This window comes from Daphnia pulex, chromosome 4 (assembly GCF_021134715.1).
Source record: "Daphnia pulex isolate KAP4 chromosome 4, ASM2113471v1".
Classification (NCBI taxonomy): domain Eukaryota; kingdom Metazoa; phylum Arthropoda; class Branchiopoda; order Diplostraca; family Daphniidae; genus Daphnia; species Daphnia pulex.
Window position 1 is genome coordinate 9,072,497 of NC_060020.1, and position 22,735 is coordinate 9,095,231.

Sequence of the window (22,735 nt, forward strand, 5' to 3'; positions counted from 1 at the left end):
CTCTGGCGTGCACTGGCGTAAATTGGCGTGCTCTGGCGTGCACTAACGTGCTCTGGCGTGCACTAACGTGCTCTGGCGTGCTCTGGCGTGCACTGGCGTGCTCTGGCGTGCTCTGGCGTGCACTGGCATGCACTGGCGTGCTCTGGCGTGCACTGGCGTGCACTGGCATGCACTGGCGTGCTCTGGCGTGCACTGGCGTGCACTGGCATGCACTGGCGTGCTCTTGCGTGCTCTGGCGTGCACTGGCGTGCTCTGGCGTACACTGGCGTGCTCTGTCGTGCTCTGTCGTTCTCTGGCGTGCACTGGCGTGCACTGGCGTGCTCTGGCGTGCTCTGCTTTGCATAACTCAAGTGCTTGACAATAGAACTCCACTACCCGACAAAAGAACTCAAATAACTTGAATAATTTTAAAAAATTCAAGTGCTGTGATTTGCGTTTTTCTAAAACTTTTTGTTCATGAATTGCTCTATAAATTTATTGATTCAATAGACTTGAAATGGTGTATTTGACATTGATTTACACATCCTATAATTAAAAAATGGTTTTAAGAAGAGAAATAAATATTATAGCAACTTCAAGTGCTGAGCTGTTCTCTGCTGTGCTCTACCGTGCTCTGGCGTGCTCTGGCGTGCACAGGCATGCACTGGCGTGCACTGGCGTGCTCTGGCGTGCTCTGGCGTGCTGGCGTGCTCTGGCGTGCATTGGCGTGCATTGGCGTGCTCTGGCGTGCATTGGCGTGCTCTGGCGTGCATTGGCGTGCACTGGCGTGCTCTGGCGTGCACTGGCGTGCATTGGCGTGCTCTGGCGTGCACTAGCATGCACTAGCGTGCTCTGGCATGCACTGGCGTGCACTGGCATGCTTTGGCGTGCTCTGGCGTGCTCTGGCGTGCTCTGGCGTGTACTGGCGTGCTCTGGCGTGCTCTGGCGTGCTCTGGCGTGCTCTGGCGTGCACTGACGTGCTCTGGCGTGCACTGGCGTGCATAAGCGTACTCTGGCGACACTGGCGTGCACTAGCGTGCTCTGGCGTGCTCTGTCGTGCTCTGTCGTGCACTGGCGTGCTCTGGCGTGCATTGGCGTGCATTGGCGTGCTCTGGCGTGCATTGGCGTGCACTGGCGTGCTCTGGCGTGCACTGTCGTGAACTGTCGTGAACTGGCGTACACTGGCGTGCATTGGCGTGCATTGGCGTGCTCTTGCGTGCACTGGCGTGTTCTGGCGTGCACTGTCGTGCTCTGGCGTGTTCTGGCGTGCTGTGGCGTGCGCTGGCGTTTACTGGCGTGCTCTGGCGTGCACTGGCATGCACTGGCGCGCACTGGCATGCACTAGCGTGCTCTGGCGTGCACTGGCATGCACTGGCATGCTCTGGCGTGCTCTGGCGTTATCTGGCGTGCTCTGTCGTGCTCTGTCGTGCTCTGGCGTGCACTGGCATGCATTGGCGTGCACTGGCATGCTCTACCGTGCTCTGGCGTGCTCTGGTGTGCACTGTCGTGCTCTGGCGTACTCTGGCGTGCTCTGGCTTGCACTGGCGTGCTCTGGCGTGCTTTGGCGTGCATTGGCGTGCTCTGGCGTTCATTGGCGTGCACTAGCGTGCACTGGCGTGCACTGGCGTGCACGGGCGTGCTCTGGCGTGCACTGGCGTGCACTGGCGTGCTCTGGCGTGCACTGGCGTGCACTGGCGTTCTCTCGCGTGCATTGGCGTGCACCGGCGTGCTCTCGCGTGCATTGGCGTGCACTGGCGTGCTCTGACGTGCACTGGCCTGCCCTGACGTGCTCTGGCGTTCTCTGACGTGCACTGGCGTGCTCTTGCGTGCTCTTGCGTGCTCTGGCGTGCTCTGGCGTGGACTGACGTGCACTGACGTGCTCTGACGTGCTCTGGCGTGCTCTGTCGTGCTCTGACGTGCACTTGCTTGCTCTGGCGTGCATTGGCGTGCATTGGCGTGCTCTGGCGTGCATTGGCGTGCATTGGCGTGCTCTGTCGTGCATTGTCGTGCTCTGGCGTGCATTGTCGTGCTCTGGCGTGCATTGTCGTGCTCTGGCGTGCACTGGCGTGTATTGGCGTGCTCTTGCGTGCATTGGCGTGCACTGGCGTGCTCTGGCGTGCATTGGCGTGCTCTGGCGTGCACTGGCATGCACTGGCATGCTCTGGCGTGCTCTGGCGTGCTCTGGCGTGCTCTGGCGTGCACTGGCGTGCTCTGGCGTGCACTGGCGTGCTCTGGCGTCCTCTGGCGTGCTCTGGCTTGCACTGGCGTGCTCTGGCGTGCTTTGGCGTGCACTGGCGTGCTCTGGCATGCATCGGTGTGCTCTGGCGTGCATTGGCGTGCACTGGCGTGCTCTGGCGTGCACTGGCGTGCACTGGCGTGCACTGGCGTGCACTGGCGTGCTCTGGCGTGCACTGGCATGCTCTGGCGTGCTCTGTCGTGCTCTGGCGTGCACTGGCGTGCTCTGGCGTGCACTGGCGTGCATAAGCGTGCTCTGGCGTGCACTGGCGTGCACTGGCGTGCTCTGGCGTGCTCTGTCGTGCTCTGGCGTGCACTTGCTTGCTCTGGCGTGCATTGGCGTGCATTGGCGTGCTCTGGCGTGCACTGGTGTGCTCTGGCGTGCATTGGCGTGCATTGGCGTGCTCTGGCGTGCATTGTCGTGCTCTGGCGTGCATTGTCGTGCTCTGGCGTGCACTGGCGTGTATTGGCGTGCTCTGGCGTGCATTGGCGTGCACTGGCGTGCTCTGGCGTGCACTGGCGTGCTCTGGCGTGCACTGGCGTGCTCTGGCGTGCACTGGCGTGCACTGGCGTGCTCTGGCGTGCACTGGCGTGCTCTGGCGTGCACTGGCGTGCACTGGCGTTCACTGGCGTGCTCTGGCGTGCTCTGGCGTGCACTGGCATGCACTGGCATGCTCTGGCGTGCTCTGGCGTGCACTGGCGTGCTCTGCTATGCAGAACTCAAGTGCTTGACAATAGACTCCACTACCCGACAAAAGACTAAAATAACTTGAAAAATTTCAAAAAATTCAAGTGCTGTGATGTGCGTTTTTCTAAAACTTTTTGTTCATGAATTGCTCTAAAAATTTATTGATTCAATAAACTTGAAATGGTGTATTGGACTTTGATTTACACATCCTGTAATTAAAAAATGGTTTTAACAAGAGAAATAAATATTATAGCAACTTTAAGTGCTGAGCTGTTCTCTGCTGTGCTCTACCGTGTTCTGGCGTGCTCTGGCGTGCACTGGCATGCTCTACCGTGCTCTGGCGTGCTCTACCGTGCTCTGGCATGCACTGGCGTGCACTGGCATGCTTTGGCGTGCTCTGGCGTGCACTGGAATGCACTGGCGTGCACTGGCGTGCTCCGGCGTACTCTAGCGTGCTCTGGCTTGCACTGGCGTGCTCTGGCGTGCATTGGCGTGCATTGGCGTGCTCTGGCGTGCATTGGCGTGCACTGGCGTGCTCTGGCATGCATCGGCGTGCTCTGGCGTGCATTGGCTTGCACTGGCGTGCTCTGGCGTGCATTGGCGTGAACTTGCGTGCTCTGGCGTGCACTGGTGTGCTCTGGCGTGCATTGGCGTGCTCTGGCGTGCATTGTCGTGCTCTGGCGTGCACTGGCGTGTATTGGCGTGCTCTGGCGTGCATTGGCGTGCTCTGGCGTGCATTGGCGTGCACTGGCGTGCTCTGGCGTGCACTGGCGTGCTCTGGCGTGCACTGGCGTGCTCTGGCGTGCGCTGGCGTGCTCTGGCGTGCACTGGCGTGCTCTGGCGTGCACTGGCGTGCATTGGCGTTCACTGGCGTGCTCTGGCGTGCTCTGGTGTGCATTGGCGTGCACTGGCGTGTATTGGCGTGCTCTGGCGTGCTCTGGCGTGCTCTGGCATGCACTGGCGTGCTCTGGCGTGCACTGGCATGCACTGGCGTGCACTGGCGTTTACTGGCGTTTACTGGCGTGCACTGGCATGCATCGGCGTGCTCTGGTGTGCATTGGCGTGCATTGGGGTTCTCTGGCGTGCATTGGCATGCACTGGCGTGCACTGGCGTTTACTGGCGTTTACTGGCGTGCACTGGCGTGCACTGGCGTGCTCTCGCGTGCATTGGCGTGCACTGGCGTGCTCTGACGTGCACTGGCCTGCCCTGACGTGCACTGGCGTGCATTGGCGTGCTCTGGCGTGCACTGGCGTGCTCTGGCGTGCACTGGCGTGCTCTGGCGTGCACTGGCGTGCTCTGGCGTGCACTGGCGTGCACTGACATGCACTGGCATGCTCTGCCGTGCTCTGGCGTGTACTGGCGTGCTCTGGCGTGCTCTGTCGTGCTCTGGCGTGCACTGGCGTGCTCTGGCGTGCTCTGCTATGCAGAACTCAAATTCTTGACAATAGAACTCCACTACCCGACAAAAGAACTAAAATAACTTGAAAAATTTTAAAAAAATTCAAGTGCTGTGATGTGCGTTTTCTAAAACTTTTTGTTCATGAATTGCTTTATAAATTTATTGATTCAATAGGCTTGAAATGGTGTATTGGACATTTTTTTACACATCCTGTAATTGAAAAATGGTTTTAACAAGAGAAATAAATATTATAGCAACTTCAAGTACTCAGCTGTTCTCTGCTGTGCTCTACCGTGCTCTGGCGTGCTCTGGCGTGCACTGGCATGCAGTGGCGTGCTCTGGCGTGCACTGGCATGCACAAGCGTGCTCTGGCGTGCTCTGGCGTGCTCTGGCGTGCTCTGGCGTGCTCTGGCGTGCATTGGCGTGCATTGGCGTGCTCTGGCGTGCATTGGCGTGCACTGGCGTGCTCTTGCGTTCATTGGCGTGCTCTGGCGTGCATTAGGGTGCACTGGCGTGCTCTGGCGTGCTCTGGCGTGCTCTGGCGTGTACTGGCGTGCTCTGGCGTGCTCTGGCGTGCTCTGCTATGCAGATTTCAAGTGCTTGACAATAGAACTCCACTACCCGACAAAAGAACTGAAACAACTTGAAAAATTTCAAAAAATTCAAGTGCTGTGATGTGCGTTTTTCTAAAACTTTTTGTTCATGAATTGCTCTATAAATTTATTGATTCAATAAACTTGAAATAATGTATTGGACATTGATTTACACATCCTGTAATTAAAAAATGGTTTTAACAAGAGAAATAAATATTATAGCAACTTTAAGTACTGAGCTGTTCTCTGCTGTGCTCTACCGTGCTCTGGCGTGCTCTTGCGTGCACTGGCATGCATTGGCGTGCACTGGCATGCTCTACAGTGCTCTGGCGTGCTCTGGCGTGCACTGGCATGCACTGCCGTGCACTGGCATGCACTGGCGTGCACTGGCGTGCTCTGGCGTACTCTGGCGTGCTCTGGCTTGCACTGGCGTGCTCTGGCGAGCATTGGCGTGCATTGGCGTGCTCTGGCGTGCATTGGCGTGCACTGGCGTGCTCTGGCATGCATCGGCGTGCTCTGGCGTGCATTGGCGTGCACTGGCGTGCACTGGCGTGCACTGGCGTGCACTGGCGTGCACTGGCGTGCTCTGGCGTACTCTGGCGTGCTCTGGCTTTGCACTGGTGTGCTCTGGCGTGTTCTGGCGTGCATTGGCATGCTCTGGCGTGCATTGGCATGCTCTGGCGTGCATTGGCGTGCACTGGCGTGCTCTGGCATGCATCGGCGTGCTCTGGTGTGCATTGGCGTGCACTGGCGTGCTCTGGCGTGCATTGGCGTGCACTGGCGTGTACTGGCGTTTACTGGCAAGCTCTGGCGTGCTCTGGCGTGCACTGGCGTGCATAAGCGTACTCTGGCGACACTGGCGTGCACTAGCGTGCTCTGGCGTGGTCTGTCGTGCTCTGGCGTGCACTGGCGTGCTCTGTCGTGCATTGGCGTGCATTGGCGTGCTCTGGCGTGCATTGGCGTGAACTGGCGTACTCTGGCGTGCACTGGCGTGCTCTGGCGTGCACTGGCGTGCATTGGCGTTCACTGGCGTGCTCTGGCGTGCTCTGGAGTGCATTGGCGTTCACTGGCGTGCATAAGCGTGCTCTGGCGTGCATTGGCGTGCATTGGCGTGCTCTGGCGTGCACTGGTGTGCTCTGGCGTGCATTGGCGTGCATTGGCGTGCTCTGGCGTGCATGGTCGTGCTCTGGCGTGCACTGGCGTGTATTGGCGTGCTCTGGCGTGCATTGGCGTGCACTGGCGTGCTCTGGCGTGCACTGGCATGCACTGGCGTGCACTGGCGTGCTCTGGCGTACTCTGGCGTGCTCTGGCTTGCACTGGCGTGCTCTGGCGTGCATTGGCGTGCATTGGCGTGCTCTGGCGTGCATTGGCGTGCACTGGCGTGCTCTGGCATGCATCGGCGTGCTCTGGCGTGCATTGGCTTGCACTGGCGTGCTCTAGCGTGCATTGGCGTGAACTTGCGTGCTCTGGCGTGCACTGGTGTGCTCTGGCGTGCATTGGCGTGCATTGGCGTAATCTGGCGTGCATTGTCGTGCTCTGGCGTGCACTGGCGTGTATTGGCGTGCTCTGGCGTGCATTGGCGTGCTCTGGCGTGCATTGGCGTGCACTGGCGTGCTCTGGCGTGCACTGGCGTGCTCTGGCGTGCACTGGCGTGCACTGGCGTGCTCTGGCGTGCGCTGGCGTGCTCTGGCGTGCACTGGCGTGCTCTGGCGTGCACTGGCGTGCATTGGCGTTCACTGGCGTGCTCTGGCGTGCTCTGGTGTGCATTGGCGTGCACTGGCGTGTATTGGCGTGCTCTGGCGTGCTCTGGCGTGCTCTGGCATGCACTGGCGTGCTCTGGCGTGCACTGGCATGCACTGGCGTGCTCTGGCGTGCACTGGCATGCACTGGCATGCTCTGGCCGGCTCTGGCGTGCTCTGGCGTGCTCTGGCGTGCTCTGGCGTGCACTGGCGTGCTCTGCTATGCAGAACTCAAGTGCTTAACAGGAACTCCACTACCCGACAAAAGAACTAAAATAACTTGAAAAATTTCAAAAAATTCAAGTGCTGTGAAGTGCGTTTTTCTAAAACTTTTTGTTCATGAATTGCTCTATAAATTCATTGATTCAATAAACTTAAAATGGTGTATTGGATATTGATTTACACATCCTGTAATTAAAAAATGGTTTTAACAAGAGAAATAAATATTATAGCAACTTTAAGTGCTGAGCTGTTCTCTGCTGTGCTCTACCGTGCTCTGGCGTGCATTGGCGTGCATTGGCGTGCTCTGGCGTGCACTGGCATGCACTGGCGTGCACTGGCGTGCACTGGCGTGCTCTGGCGTACTCTGGCGTGCTCTGGCTTGCACTGGTGTGCTCTGGCGTGTATTGGCGTGCTCTGGCGTGCATTGGCGTGCACTGGCGTGCGCTGGCATGCATCGGCGTGCTCTGGTGTGCATTGGCGTGCATTGGGGTTCTCTGGCGTGCATTGGCATGCACTGGCGTGCACTGGCGTTTACTGGCGTTTACTGGCGTGCACTGGCGTGCACTGGCGTGCTCTCGCGTGCATTGGCGTGCACTGGCGTGCTCTGACGTGCACTGGCCTGCCCTGACGTGCACTGGCGTGCATTGGCGTGCTCTGGCGTGCATTGACGTGCACTAGCGTGCTCTGGCGTGCACTGGCGTGCACTGGCGTGCATTGGCGTGCTCTGGAGTGCATTAGAGTGCACTGGCGTGCTCTGGCGTGCATTGGCGTGCACTGGCGTGCATTGGCGTTCAGTGGCGTGCTCTGGCGTGCACTTGCGTGCTCTGGCGTGCTCTATTGTGCTCTGGCGTGCTCTAGCGTGCTCTGGCGTGCTCTGGCGTGCACTGGCGTGCATTGGCGTGCACTGGCGTGCATTGGCGTTCTCTGGCGTGCATTAGAGTGCACTGGCGTGCTCTGGCGTGCATTGGCGTGCACTGGCGTGCATTGGCGTTCAGTGGCGTGCTCTGGCGTGCACTTGCGTGCTCTGGCGTGCTCTATTGTGCTCTGGCGTGCTCTAGCGTGCTCTGGCGTGCACTGGCGTGCACTGGCGTGCACTGGCGTGCACTGGAGTGCATTGGCGTGCTCTGGCGTGCATTGGCGTGCATTGGCGTGCTCTGACGTGTACTGGCGTGCTCTGGCGTGCTCTGGCGTGCTCTGGCGTGCTCTGTCGTGCTCTGACGTGCACTGGCGTGCATTGGCGTGCACTGGCGTGCTCTGGCGTGCACTGGCGTGCATTGGCGTGCTCTGGCGTGCATTAGAGTGCACTGGCGTGCTCTGGCGTGCATTGGCGTGCACTGGCGTGCACTGGCGTGCATTGGCGTGCTCTGGCGTGCATTGGCGTGCTCTGGCGTGCTCTTGCGTGCTATGGCGTGCACTGACGTGCACTGGCGTGCTCTTGCGTGCACTGGCGTGCATTGGCGTGGTCTGGCGTGCTCTGGCGTGCTCTGGCGTGCACTGGCGTGCTCTGGCATGCATTGGCGTGCATTGGCGTGCACTGGCGTGCGCTGGCGTGCACTGGCGTGCATTGGCGTGCTCTGGCGTGCATTGGCGTGCATTGGCGTGCACTGGCGTGCATTGGCGTGCTCTGGCGTGCATTGGCGTGCACTGTCGTGCTCTGGCGTGCATTGGCGTTAACTGGCGTGCACTGGCGTGCACTGGCGTGCACTGGCGTGCACTGGCGTGCTCTGACGTGCACTGGTGTGCTCTGGCGTGCTCTGGCGTCCACTGGCGTGCACTGGCGTGCTCTGGCGTGCACTGGCGTGCACTTGCGTGCTCTGGTGTGCTCTGGAGTGCTCTGGCGTGCACTGGCGGGCACTGGCGGGCACTGGCGGGCACTTGCGTGCAATGGCGTGCTCTGGCGTGCTCTGGCATGCACTGGCGTGCATAAGCGTGCTCTGGCGTGCTCTGGCGTGCTCTGTCGTGCTCTGGCGTGCATTGGCGTGCATTGGCGTGCTCTGGCGTGCATTAGCGTGCACTGGCGTGCTCTGGCGAGCTCTGGCGTGCACTGGCGTGCACTGGCGTGCAATGGCGTGCACTGGAATGCACTGGCGTGCAGTGGCGTGCACTGGCGTGCTCTGGCGTGCATTGGCGTGCGCTGGTGTGCATTGGCGTGCACTGGCGTGCTCTGGCGTGCACTGGCGTGCTCTGGCGAGCTCTGGCGTGCACTGGCATGCACTGGCGTGCTCTGGCGTGCACTGGCATTAACTGGCGTGCACTTGCATGCTCTGGCGTGCACTGACATGCACTGGCATGCTCTGCCGTGCTCTGGCGTGTACTGGCGTGCTCTGGCGTGCTCTGTCGTGCTCTGGCGTGCACTGGCGTGCTCTGGCGTGCTCTGCTATGCAGAACTCAAATTCTTGACAATAGAACTCCACTACCCGACAAAAGAACTAAAATAACTTGAAAAATTTAAAAAAAATTCAAGTGCTGTGATGTGCGTTTTCTAAAACTTTTTGTTCATGAATTGCTTTATAAATTTATTGATTCAATAGGCTTGAAATGGTGTATTGGACATTTTTTTACACATCCTGTAATTGAAAAATGGTTTTAACAAGAGAAATAAATATTATAGCAACTTCAAGTACTCAGCTGTTCTCTGCTGTGCTCTACCGTGCTCTGGCGTGCTCTGGCGTGCACTGGCATGCAGTGGCGTGCTCTGGCGTGCACTGGCATGCACAAGCGTGCTCTGGCGTGCTCTGGCGTGCTCTGGCGTGCTCTGGCGTGCTCTGGCGTGCATTGGCGTGCATTGGCGTGCTCTGGCGTGCATTGGCGTGCACTGGAGTGCTCTGGCGTGCTCTGGCATGCTCTGGCGTGCATTGGCGTGCATTGGCGTGCTCTAGCGTGCATTGGCGTGCACTGGCGTGCTCTGGCGTGCTCTGGCGTGCTCTGGCGTGCTCTGGCGTGCATTGGCGTGCATTGGCGTGCTCTGGCGTGCTCTGGCGTGCACTGGCGGGCACTGGCGTGCACTGGCGTGCTCTGACGTTCACTGGCGTGCTCTGGCGTGCTCTGGCGTGCACTGGCGTGCCTAAGCGTGCTCTGGCGTGCTCTGGCGTGCTCTGGCGTGCTCTGTCGTGCTATGGCGTGCATTGGCGTGCATTGGCGTGTTCTGGGTTGCATTGGCGTACACTGGCGTACTCTGGCGTGCACTGGCGTGCATTGGCGTGCTCTGGCGTGCATTGGCGTGCACTGGCGTGCTGGGGCGTGCACTGGCGTGCATTGGGGTGCTCTGGAGTGCTCTGGCGTGCTCTGACGTGCATTGGCGTGCATTGGCGTGCTCTGGCGTGCATTGGCGTGCACTGGCGTGCTCTGGCGTGCTCTGGCTTGCTCTGGCGTGCATTGGCGTGCATTGGCGTGCTCTGGCGTGCATTGGCGTGCACTGGCGTGCTCTGGCGTGCATTGGCGTGCATTGGCGTGCTCTGGCGTGCATTGGCGTGCACTGGCGTGCTCTGGCGTGCTCTGGCGTGCTCTGGCGTGCTCTGGCGTGCTCTGGCGTGCTCTGGCGTGCTCTGGCGTGCACTGGCGTGCATTGGCGTGCTCTGGCGTGCATTGGCTTGCACTGGCGTGCAATGGCGTGCACTGGCGTGCTCTGGCGTGCACTGGCATGCACTGGCGTGCATTGGCGTGCTCTGGCGTGCTATGGCGTGCTCTGGCGTGTACTGGCGTGCTCTGGCGTGCTCTGCTATGCAGATTTCAAGTGCTTGACAATAGAACTCCACTACCCGACAAAAGAACTAAAATAACTTGAATAATTTAAAAAAATAAATATTATAGCAACTTCAAGTGCTCAGCTGTTCTCTGCTGTGCTTTACCGTGCTCTGGCGTGCTCTGGCGTGCTCTGGCGTGCACTGGCATGCACTGGCGTGCTCTGGCGTGCACTGGCGTGCACTAGCGTGCTCTGGTTTGCACTGGCGTGCATAAGCGTGCTCTGGCGTGCTCTGGCGTGCACTGGCGTGCACTGGCGTGCTCTGGCGTGCTTTGGCGTGCTCTGGAGTGCACTAACGTGCACTGGCGTGCTCTGGCGTGATCTGGCGTGCACTGGCGTGCTCTGGCGTGCTCTGGCGTGCTCTGGCGTGCGCTGGCGTGCGCTGGCGTGCTCTGGCGTGCACTGGCGTGCTCTGGCGTGCTCTGGCGTTCTCTGGCTTGCACTGACGTGCACTGGCGTGCTCTGGCGTGCACTGGCGTGCTCTGGCGTGCACTGGCGTGCACTGGCGTGCATTGGCGTGCTCTGACGTGTATTTGCGTGCACTGGCGTGCTCTGGCGTTTACTGGCGTGGACTGGCGTGCTTTGGCGTGCATTGGCGTGCACTGGCGTGCATTGGCGTGCTCTGACGTGTATTTGCGTGCACTGGCATGCTCTGGCGTTTACTGGCGTGCACTGGCGTGCTTTGGCGTGCATTGGCGTGCGCTAGTGTGCATTGGCGTGCACTGGCGTGCTCTGGCGAGCTCTGGCGTGCACTGGCATGCACTGGCGTGAACTGGCATGCACTGGCGTGCTCTGGCTTTCTCTGGCGTGTACTGGCGTGCTCTGGCGTGCGCTGGTGTGCTCTGGCGTGCTCTGCTATGCAGAACTCAAGTGCTTGACAATAGAACTCCACTACCCGACAAAAGAACTCAAATAACTTGAATAATTTTAAAAAATTCAAGTGCTGTGATGTGCGTTTTTCTAAAACTTTTTGTTCATGAATTGCTCTATAAATTTTTTGATTCAATAGACTTAAAATGGTGTATTGGACATTGATTTACACATCTCGTAATTAAAAAATGGTTTTAACAAGATAAATAAATATTATAGCAACTTCAAGTGCTCAGCTGTTCTCTGCTGTGCTCTACCGTGCTCTGGCGTGCTCTGGCGTGCACTGGCATGCAGTGGCGTGCTCTGGCGTGCACTGGCATGCACTTGCGTGCTCTGGCGTGCTCTGGCGTGCTCTGGCGTGCTCTGGCATGCTCTGGCGTGCTCTGGCGTGCATTGGCGTGCTCTGGCGTGCATTGGCGTGCACTGGCGTGCTCTGGCGTTCATTGGCGTGCTCTGGCGTGCTCTGGCGTGCTCTGGCGTGTACTGGCGTGCTCTGGTTTGCTCTGGCGTGCTCTGCTATGCAGATTTCAAGTGCTTGACAATAGAACTCCACTACCCGACAAAAGAACTGAAATAACTTGAATAATTTTAAAAAATAAATATTATAGCAACTTCAAGTGCTCAGCTGTTCTCTGCTGTGCTCTACCGTGCTCTGGCGTGCTCTGGCGTGCTCTGGCGTGCACTGGCATGCACTGGCGTGCTCTGGCGTGCACTAGCGTGCTCTGGTTTGCACTGGCGTGCATAAGCGTGCTCTGGCGTGCTCTGGCGTGCACTGGCGTGCACTGGCGTGCTCTGGCGTGCTTTGGCGTGCTCTGGAGTGCACTAACGTGCACTGGCGTGCTCTGGCGTGATCTGGCGTGCACTGGCGTGCTCTGGCAAGCTCTGGCGTGCTCTGGCGTGCGCTGGCGTGCTCTGGCGTGCACTGGCGTGCACTGGCGTGCACTGGAGTGCATTGGCGTGCTCTGGCGTGCATTGGCGTGCATTGGCGTGCTCTGACGTGTACTGGCGTGCTCTGGCGTGCTCTGGCGTGCTCTGTCGTGCTCTGTCGTGCTCTGACGTGCACTGGTGTGCATTGGCGTGCACTGGCGTGCTCTGGCGTGCACTGGCGTGCATTGGCGTGCTCTGGCGTGCATTAGAGTGCACTGGCGTGCTCTGGCGTGCATTGGCGTGCACTGGCGTGCACTGGCGTGCATTGGCGTGCTCTGGCGTGCATTGGCGTGCTCTGGCGTGCTCTTGCGTGCTATGGCGTGCACTGACGTGCACTGGCGTGCTCTTGCGTGCACTGGCGTGCATTGGCGTGGTCTGGCGTGCTCTGGCGTGCTCTGGCGTGCACTGGCGTGCTCTGGCATGCATTGGCGTGCATTGGCGTGCACTGGCGTGCGCTGGCGTGCACTGGCGTGCATTGGCGTGCTCTGGCGTGCATTGGCGTGCACTGGCGTGCATTGGCGTGCTCTGGCGTGCATTGGCGTGCACTGTCGTGCTTTGGCGTGCATTGGCGTTAACTGGCGTGCACTGGCGTGCACTGGCGTGCACTGGCGTGCACTGGCGTGCTCTGACGTGCACTGGTGTGCTCTGGCGTGCTCTGGCGTCCACTGGCGTGCACTGGCGTGCTCTGGCGTGCACTGGCGTGCACTGGCGTGCTCTGGTGTGCTCTGGAGTGCTCTGGCGTGCACTGGCGGGCACTGGCGGGCACTGGCGGGCACTTGCGTGCAATGGCGTGCTCTGGCGTGCTCTGGCATGCACTGGCGTGCATAAGCGTGCTCTGGCGTGCTCTGGCGTGCTCTGTCGTGCTCTGGCGTGCATTGGCGTGCATTGGCGTGCTCTGGCGTGCATTAGCGTGCACTGGCGTGCTCTGGCGAGCTCTGGCGTGCACTGGCGTGCACTGGCGTGCAATGGCGTGCACTGGAATGCACTGGCGTGCAGTGGCGTGCACTGGCGTGCTCTGGCGTGCATTGGCGTGCGCTGGTGTGCATTGGCGTGCACTGGCGTGCTCTGGCGTGCACTGGCGTGCTCTGGCGAGCTCTGGCGTGCACTGGCATGCACTGGCGTGCTCTGGCGTGCACTGGCATTAACTGGCGTGCACTTGCATGCTCTGGCGTGCACTGACATGCACTGGCATGCTCTGCCGTGCTCTGGCGTGTACTGGCGTGCTCTGGCGTGCTCTGTCGTGCTCTGGCGTGCACTGGCGTGCTCTGGCGTGCTCTGCTATGCAGAACTCAAATTCTTGACAATAGAACTCCACTACCCGACAAAAGAACTAAAATAACTTGAAAAATTTAAAAAAAATTCAAGTGCTGTGATGTGCGTTTTCTAAAACTTTTTGTTCATGAATTGCTTTATAAATTTATTGATTCAATAGGCTTGAAATGGTGTATTGGACATTTTTTTACACATCCTGTAATTGAAAAATGGTTTTAACAAGAGAAATAAATATTATAGCAACTTCAAGTACTCAGCTGTTCTCTGCTGTGCTCTACCGTGCTCTGGCGTGCTCTGGCGTGCACTGGCATGCAGTGGCGTGCTCTGGCGTGCACTGGCATGCACAAGCGTGCTCTGGCGTGCTCTGGCGTGCTCTGGCGTGCTCTGGCGTGCTCTGGCGTGCATTGGCGTGCATTGGCGTGCTCTGGCGTGCATTGGCGTGCACTGGAGTGCTCTGGCGTGCTCTGGCATGCTCTGGCGTGCATTGGCGTGCATTGGCGTGCTCTAGCGTGCATTGGCGTGCACTGGCGTGCTCTGGCGTGCTCTGGCGTGCTCTGGCGTGCTCTGGCGTGCATTGGCGTGCATTGGCGTGCTCTGGCGTGCTCTGGCGTGCACTGGCGGGCACTGGCGTGCACTGGCGTGCTCTGACGTTCACTGGCGTGCTCTGGCGTGCTCTGGCGTGCACTGGCGTGCCTAAGCGTGCTCTGGCGTGCTCTGGCGTGCTCTGGCGTGCTCTGTCGTGCTATGGCGTGCATTGGCGTGCATTGGCGTGTTCTGGGTTGCATTGGCGTACACTGGCGTACTCTGGCGTGCACTGGCGTGCATTGGCGTGCTCTGGCGTGCATTGGCGTGCACTGGCGTGCTGGGGCGTGCACTGGCGTGCATTGGCGTGCTCTGGAGTGCTCTGGCGTGCTCTGACGTGCATTGGCGTGCATTGGCGTGCTCTGGCGTGCATTGGCGTGCACTGGCGTGCTCTGGCGTGCTCTGGCTTGCTCTGGCGTGCATTGGCGTGCATTGGCGTGCTCTGGCGTGCATTGGCGTGCACTGGCGTGCTCTGGCGTGCATTGGCGTGCATTGGCGTGCTCTGGCGTGCATTGGCGTGCACTGGCGTGCTCTGGCGTGCTCTGGCGTGCTCTGGCGTGCTCTGGCGTGCTCTGGCGTGCTCTGGCGTGCACTGGCGTGCATTGGCGTGCTCTGGCGTGCATTGGCTTGCACTGGCGTGCAATGGCGTGCACTGGCGTGCTCTGGCGTGCACTGGCATGCACTGGCGTGCATTGGCGTGCTCTGGCGTGCTATGGCGTGCTCTGGCGTGTACTGGCGTGCTCTGGCGTGCTCTGCTATGCAGATTTCAAGTGCTTGACAATAGAACTCCACTACCCGACAAAAGAACTAAAATAACTTGAATAATTTAAAAAAATAAATATTATAGCAACTTCAAGTGCTCAGCTGTTCTCTGCTGTGCTTTACCGTGCTCTGGCGTGCTCTGGCGTGCTCTGGCGTGCACTGGCATGCACTGGCGTGCTCTGGCGTGCACTGGCGTGCACTAGCGTGCTCTGGTTTGCACTGGCGTGCATAAGCGTGCTCTGGCGTGCTCTGGCGTGCACTGGCGTGCACTGGTGTGCTCTGGCGTGCTTTGGCGTGCTCTGGAGTGCACTAACGTGCACTGGCGTGCTCTGGCGTGATCTGGCGTGCACTGGCGTGCTCTGGCGTGCTCTGGCGTGCTCTGGCGTGCGCTGGCGTGCGCTGGCGTGCTCTGGCGTGCACTGGCGTGCTCTGGCGTGCTCTGGCGTTCTCTGGCTTGCACTGACGTGCACTGGCGTGCTCTGGCGTGCACTGGCGTGCTCTGGCGTGCACTGGCGTGCACTGGCGTGCATTGGCGTGCTCTGACGTGTATTTGCGTGCACTGGCGTGCTCTGGCGTTTACTGGCGTGGACTGGCGTGCTTTGGCGTGCATTGGCGTGCACTGGCGTGCATTGGCGTGCTCTGACGTGTATTTGCGTGCACTGGCATGCTCTGGCGTTTACTGGCGTGCACTGGCGTGCTTTGGCGTGCATTGGCGTGCGCTAGTGTGCATTGGCGTGCACTGGCGTGCTCTGGCGAGCTCTGGCGTGCACTGGCATGCACTGGCGTGAACTGGCATGCACTGGCGTGCTCTGGCTTTCTCTGGCGTGTACTGGCGTGCTCTGGCGTGCGCTGGTGTGCTCTGGCGTGCTCTGCTATGCAGAACTCAAGTGCTTGACAATAGAACTCCACTACCCGACAAAAGAACTCAAATAACTTGAATAATTTTAAAAAATTCAAGTGCTGTGATGTGCGTTTTTCTAAAACTTTTTGTTCATGAATTGCTCTATAAATTTTTTGATTCAATAGACTTAAAATGGTGTATTGGACATTGATTTACACATCTCGTAATTAAAAAATGGTTTTAACAAGATAAATAAATATTATAGCAACTTCAAGTGCTCAGCTGTTCTCTGCTGTGCTCTACCGTGCTCTGGCGTGCTCTGGCGTGCACTGGCATGCAGTGGCGTGCTCTGGCGTGCACTGGCATGCACTTGCGTGCTCTGGCGTGCTCTGGCGTGCTCTGGCGTGCTCTGGCATGCTCTGGCGTGCTCTGGCGTGCATTGGCGTGCTCTGGCGTGCATTGGCGTGCACTGGCGTGCTCTGGCGTTCATTGGCGTGCTCTGGCGTGCTCTGGCGTGCTCTGGCGTGTACTGGCGTGCTCTGGTTTGCTCTGGCGTGCTCTGCTATGCAGATTTCAAGTGCTTGACAATAGAACTCCACTACCCGACAAAAGAACTGAAATAACTTGAATAATTTTAAAAAATAAATATTATAGCAACTTCAAGTGCTCAGCTGTTCTCTGCTGTGCTCTACCGTGCTCTGGCGTGCTCTGGCGTGCTCTGGCGTGCACTGGCATGCACTGGCGTGCTCTGGCGTGCACTGGCGTGCACTAGCGTGCTCTGGTTTGCACTGGCGTGCATAAGCGTGCTCTGGCGTGCTCTGGCGTGCACTGGCGTGCACTGGCGTGCTCTGGCGTGCTTTGGCGTGCTCTGGAGTGCACTAACGTGCACTGGCGTGCTCTGGCGTGATCTGGCGTGCACTGGCGTGCTCTGGCGTGCTCTGGCGTGCTCTGGCGTGCGCTGGCGTGCTCTGGCGTGCACTGGCGTGCTCTGGCGTGCTCTGGCGTGCTCTGGCTTGCACTGACGTGCACTGGCGTGCTCTGGCGTGCACTGGCGTGCACTGGCGTGCTCTGGCGTGCATTGGCGTGCACTGGCGTGCATTGGCGTGCTCTGACGTGTATTTGCGTGCACTGGCATGCTCTGGCGTTTACTGGCGTGCACTGGCGTGCTTTGGCGTGCATTGGCGTGCGCTGGCGTGCATTGGCGTGCACTGGCGTGCTCTGGCGAGCTCTGGCGTGCACTGGCATGCACTGGCGTGCACTGGCATGCAGTGGCGTGCTCTGGCGTGCACTGGCATGCACTGGCGTGCTCTGGCGTGCTCTGGCGTGCTCTGGCGTGCTCTGGCGTACACTAGCATGCACTGGCGTGCTCTGGCGTGCACTGGCGGGCACTGGCGTGCACTGGCGTGCTCTGACGTTCACTGGCGTGCTCTGGCGTGCTCTGGCGTGCACTGGCGTGCATAAGCGTGCTCTGACGTGCTCTGGCGTGCTCTGGCGTGCTCTGGCGTGCATTTGCATGCACTGGCGTGCTCTTGCGTGCACTGGCGTGCTCTGGCGTGCATTGGCGTGCATTGGCGTGCATTGGCGTGCTCTGGCGTAGATTGGCGTGCACTGGCGTGCTCTGGCGTGCTCTGGCGTGCTCTGGCGTGCATTGGCGTGCATTGGCATGCTCTGGCGTGCATTGGCGTGCACTGGCGTGCTCTGGCGTGCTCTGGGGTTCTCTGGCGTGCATTGGCGTGCGCTGGCGTGCTCTGGCGTGCTCTGCTATGCAGAACTCAAGTGCTTGACAATAGAACTCCACTACCCGACAAAAGAACTCAAATAACTTGAATAATTTTAAAAAATTCAAGTGCTGTGATGTGCGTTTTTCTAAATGCTGCATTGGCGTTCACTGGCGTGCTCTGGCGTGTATTGGCGTATATTGGCGTGCTCTGGCGTGCATTGGCGTGCACTGGCGTGCTCGGCGTGCTCTGGCGTGCTCTGGCGTGCTCTGGCGTGCACTGGTGTGCTCTGGCGTGCTCTGGCGTGCACTGGCGTGCACTGGCGTGCTCTGGCGTGCACTGGCGTGCACTGGCGTTCTCTGGTTTGCACTGGCGTGCTCTGGCGTGCTCTGGCGTGCTCTGGCGTGCGCTGGCGTGCTCTAGCGTGTTCTAGCGTGCATTGGCGTGCATTGGCGTGCGCTGGCGTGCTCTGGCGTGCACTGGCGTGCTCTGGCGTGCTCTGGCGTGCTCTGGCTTGCACTGACGTGCACTGGCGTGCTCTGGCGTGCACTGGCGTGCACTGGCGTGCTCTGGCGTGCATTGGCGTGCATTGGCGTGCATTGGCGTGCTCTGGCGTGCATTTGCGTGCACTGGCGTGCTCTGGCGTTTACTGGCGTGCACTGGCGTGCTTTGGCGTGCACTGGCGTGCTTTGGCGTGCATTAGCGTGCGCTGGTGTGCATTGGCGTGCACTGGCATGCAGTGGCGTGCACTGGCATGCACTGGCGTGCTCTGGCGTGCTCTGGCGTGTACTGGCGTGCTCTGGCGTGCGCTGGCGTGCTCTGGCGTGCTCTGCTATGCAGAACTCAAGTGCTTGACAATAGAACTCCACTACCCGACAAAAGAACTCAAATAACTTGAATAATTTTAAAAAATTCAAGTGCTGTGATGTGCGTTTTTCTAAAACTTTTTGTTCATGAATTGCTCTATAAATTTTTTGATTCAATAGACTTAAAATGGTGTATTGGACATTGATTTACACATCCTGTAATTAAAAAATGGTTTTAACAAGAGAAATAAATATTATAGCAACTTCAAGTGCTCAGCTGTTCTCTGCTGTGCTCTACCGTGCTTTGGCGTGCTCTGGCGTGCACTGGCATGCAGTGGCGTGCTCTGGCGTGCACTGGCATGCACTCGCGTGCTCTGGCGTGCTCTGGCGTGCTCTGGCGTGCTCTGGCGTGCTCTGGCGTGCTCTGGCGTACACTAGCATGCACTGGCGTGCTCTGGCGTGCACTGGCGGGCACTGGCGTGCACTGGCGTGCTCTGGCGTGCTCTGGCGTGTACTGGCGTGCTCTGGCGTGCGCTGGCGTGCTCTGGCGTGCTCTGCTATGCAGAACTCAAGTGCTTGACAATAGAACTCCACTACCCGACAAAAGAACTCAAATAACTTGAATAATTTGAAAAATTCAAGTGCTGTGATGTGCGTTTTTCTAAAACTTTTTGTTCATGAATTGCTCTATAAATTTTTTGATTCAATAGACTTAAAATGGGGTATTGGACATTGATTTACACATCCTATAATTAACAAATAGTTTTAACAAGAGAAATGAATATTATAGCAACTTCAAGTGCTCAGCTGTTCTCTGCTGTGCTCTACCGTGCTCTGGCGTGCTCTGGAGTGCTCTGGCGTGCACTGGCTTGCACTGGTGTGCTCTGGCGTGCACTGGCATGCACTGGCGTGCACTGGCGTGCTGTGGCCTGCACTGGCGTGCAGTGGCGTGCACTGGCGTGCTCTGGCGTGCTCTGGCGTGCTCTGGTGTGCTCTGGCGTGCTCTGGCGTGCTCTGGCGTGCGCTGGCGTGCGCTGGCGTGCGCTGGCGTGCGCTGGCGTGCGCTGGCGTGCGCTGGCGTGCGCTGGCGTGCTCTGGCGTGCACTGGCGTGCTTTTGCGTGCTATGGCGTGCACTGGCGTGCTCTGGCGTGCATTGGCGTGCACTGGCGTGCTCTGGCGTGCATTATCGTGAACTGGCGTGCATTTGCGTGCTCTGGCGTGCATTGGCGTGCACTGGCGTGCTCTGGCGTGCTCTGGCGTGCACTGGCGTGCTCTTGCGTGCACTGGCGTGCACTGTTGTGCTCTGGCGTGCTCTGGCGTGCACTGACGTGCACTGGCGTGCTCTGGTGTGCTCTGGCGTGCACTGGCGTGCATTGGCGTGCTCTGGCGGGCATTGGCTTGCACTGGCGTACTCTGGCGTGCACTGGCGTGCTCTGGCGTGCTTTGACGTGCTCTGGCGTGCTCTGGCGTGCGCTGGCGTGCTCTGGCGTGCTCTGCTATTCAGAACTCAAGTGCTTGACAATAGAACTCCACTACCCGACAAAAGAACTCAAATAACTTGAATAATTTGAAAAATTCAAGTGCTGTGATGTGCGTTTTTCTAAAACTTTTTGTTCATGAATTGCTCTATAAATTTTTTGATTCTATAGACTTAAAATGGGGTATTGGACATTGATTTACACATCCTATAATTAACAAATAGTTTTAACAAGAGAAATAAATATTATAGCAACTTCAAGTGCTCAGCTGTTCTCTGCTGTGCTCTACCGTGCTCTGGCGTGCTCTGGAGTGCTCTGGCGTGCACTGGCTTGCACTGGTGTGCTCTGGCGTGCACTGGCATGCACTGGCGTGCACTGGCGTGCTGTGGCCTGCACTGGCGTGCAGTGGCGTGCACTGGCGTGCTCTGGCGTGCTCTGGCGTGCGCTGGCGTGCGCTGGCGTGCGCTGGCGTGCGCTGGCGTGCGCTGGCGTGCGCTGGCGTGCGCTGGCGTGCGCTGGCGTGCTCTGGCGTGCACTGGCGTGCTTTTGCGTGCTATGGCGTGCACTGGCGTGCTCTGGCGTGCATTGGCGTGCACTGGCGTGCTCTGGCGTGCATTATCGTGAACTGGCGTGCATTTGCGTGCTCTGGCGTGCATTGGCGTGCACTGGCGTGCTCTGGCGTGCTCTGGCGTGCACTGGCGTGCTCTTGCGTGCACTGGCGTGCACTGTTGTGCTCTGGCGTGCTCTGGCGTGCACTGACGTGCACTGGCGTGCTCTGGTGTGCTCTGGCGTGCACTGGCGTGCATTGGCGTGCTCTGGCGGGCATTGGCTTGCACTGGCGTACTCTGGCGTGCACTGGCGTGCTCTGGCGTGCTTTGGCGTGCTCTGGCGTGCTCTGGCGTGCGCTGGCGTGCTCTGGCGTGCTCTGCTATTCAGAACTCAAGTGCTTGACAATAGAACTCCACTACCCGACAAAAGAACTCAAATAACTTGAATAATTTTAAAAAATTCAAGTGCTGTGATTTGCGTTTTTAAAAAACTTTTTGTTCATGAATTGCTCTATAAATTGTTTGATTCAATAGACTTAAAATGGGGTATTGGACATTGATTTACACATCCTATAATTAACAAATGGTTTTAACAAGAGATATAAATATTTTAGCAACTTCAAGTGCTCAGCTGTTCACTGCTGTGCTCTACCGTGCTCTGGCGTGCTCTGGCGTAATTTGGCGTGCACTGGCTTGCACTGGTGTGCTCTGGCGTGCACTGGCATGCACTGGCGTGCACTGGCGTGCTGTGGCCTGCACTGGCGTGCACTGGCGTGCACTGGCGTGCTCTGGCGTGCTCTGGCGTGCTCTGGCGTGCACTGGCGTGCTTTTGCGTGCTATGGCGTGCTCTGGCGTGCACTGGCGTGCACTGACGTGCACTGGCGTGCACTGGCGTGCTCTGGCGTGCATTGGCGTGCACTGGCGTGCTCTGGCGTGCATTATCGTGAACTGGCGTGCATTTGCGTGCTCTGGCGTGCATTGGCGTGCACTGGCGTGCTCTGGCGTGCTCTGGCGTGCACTGGCGTGCTCTTGCGTGCACTGGCGTGCACTGTTGTGCTCTGGCGTGCTCTGGCGTGCACTGACGTGCACTGGCGTGCTCTGGTGTGCTCTGGCGTGCACTGGCGTGCATTGGCGTGCTCTGGCGGGCATTGGCTTGCACTGGCGTACTCTGGCGTGCACTGGCGTGCTCTGGCGTGCTTTGGCGTGCTCTGGCGTGCTCTGGCGTGCGCTGGCGTGCTCTGGCGTGCTCTGCTATTCAGAACTCAAGTGCTTGACAATAGAACTCCACTACCCGACAAAAGAACTCAAATAACTTGAATAATTTTAAAATATTCAAGTGCTGTGATGTGCGTTTTTAAAAAACTTTTTGTTCATGAATTGCTCTATAAATTTTTTGATTCAATAGACTTAAATTGGTGTATTGGACATTGATTTACACATCCTATAATTAACAAATGGTTTTAACAAGAGAAAAAAATATTATAGCAACTTCAAGTGCTCAGCTGTTCTCTGCTGTGCTCTACCGTGCTCTGGCGTGCTCTGGTGTGCTCTGGCGTGCACTGGCGCGCATTGGCGTGCTCTGGCGTGCATGATCGTGAACTGGCGTGCATTTGCGTGCTCTGGCGTGCACTGGCGTGCTTTTGCGTGCTCTGGCGTGCTCTGGCGTGCACTGACGTGCATTGGCGTGCTCTGGCGTGCACTGGCGTGCACTGGCGTGCACTGGCGTGCACTGGCGTGCACTGGCGTGCACTGGCGTGCACTGGCGTGAATTGGCGTGCTCTGGCGTGCATTGGCGTGCTCTGGCGTGCTCTTGCGTGCTATGGCGTTCACTGACGTGCACTGGCGTGCTCTTGCATGCACTGGCGTGCTCTGGCGTGCTCTGGCGTGCTCTGGCGTGCGCTGGCGTGCTCTGGCGTGCACTGGCGTGCACTGGCGTGCACTGGAGTGCATTGGCGTGCTCTGGCGTGCATTGGCGTGCATTGGCGTGCTCTGACGTGTACTGGCGTGCTCTGGCGTGCTCTGGCGTGCTCTGGCGTGCTCTGTCGTGCTCTGACGTGCACTGGCGTGCATTGGCGTGCACTAGCGTGCTCTGGCGTGCACTGGCGTGCATTGGCGTGCTCTGGCGTGCATTAGAGTGCACTGGCGTGCTCTGGCGTGCATTGGCGTGCACTGGCGTGCACTGGCGTGCATTGGCGTGCTCTAGCGTGCATTGGCGTGCACTGGCGTGCTCTGGCGTGCTCTGGCGTGCTCTGGCGTGCTCTGGCGTGCATTGGCGTGCATTGGCGTGCTCTGGCGTGCTCTGGCGTGCACTGGCGGGCACTGGCGTGCACTG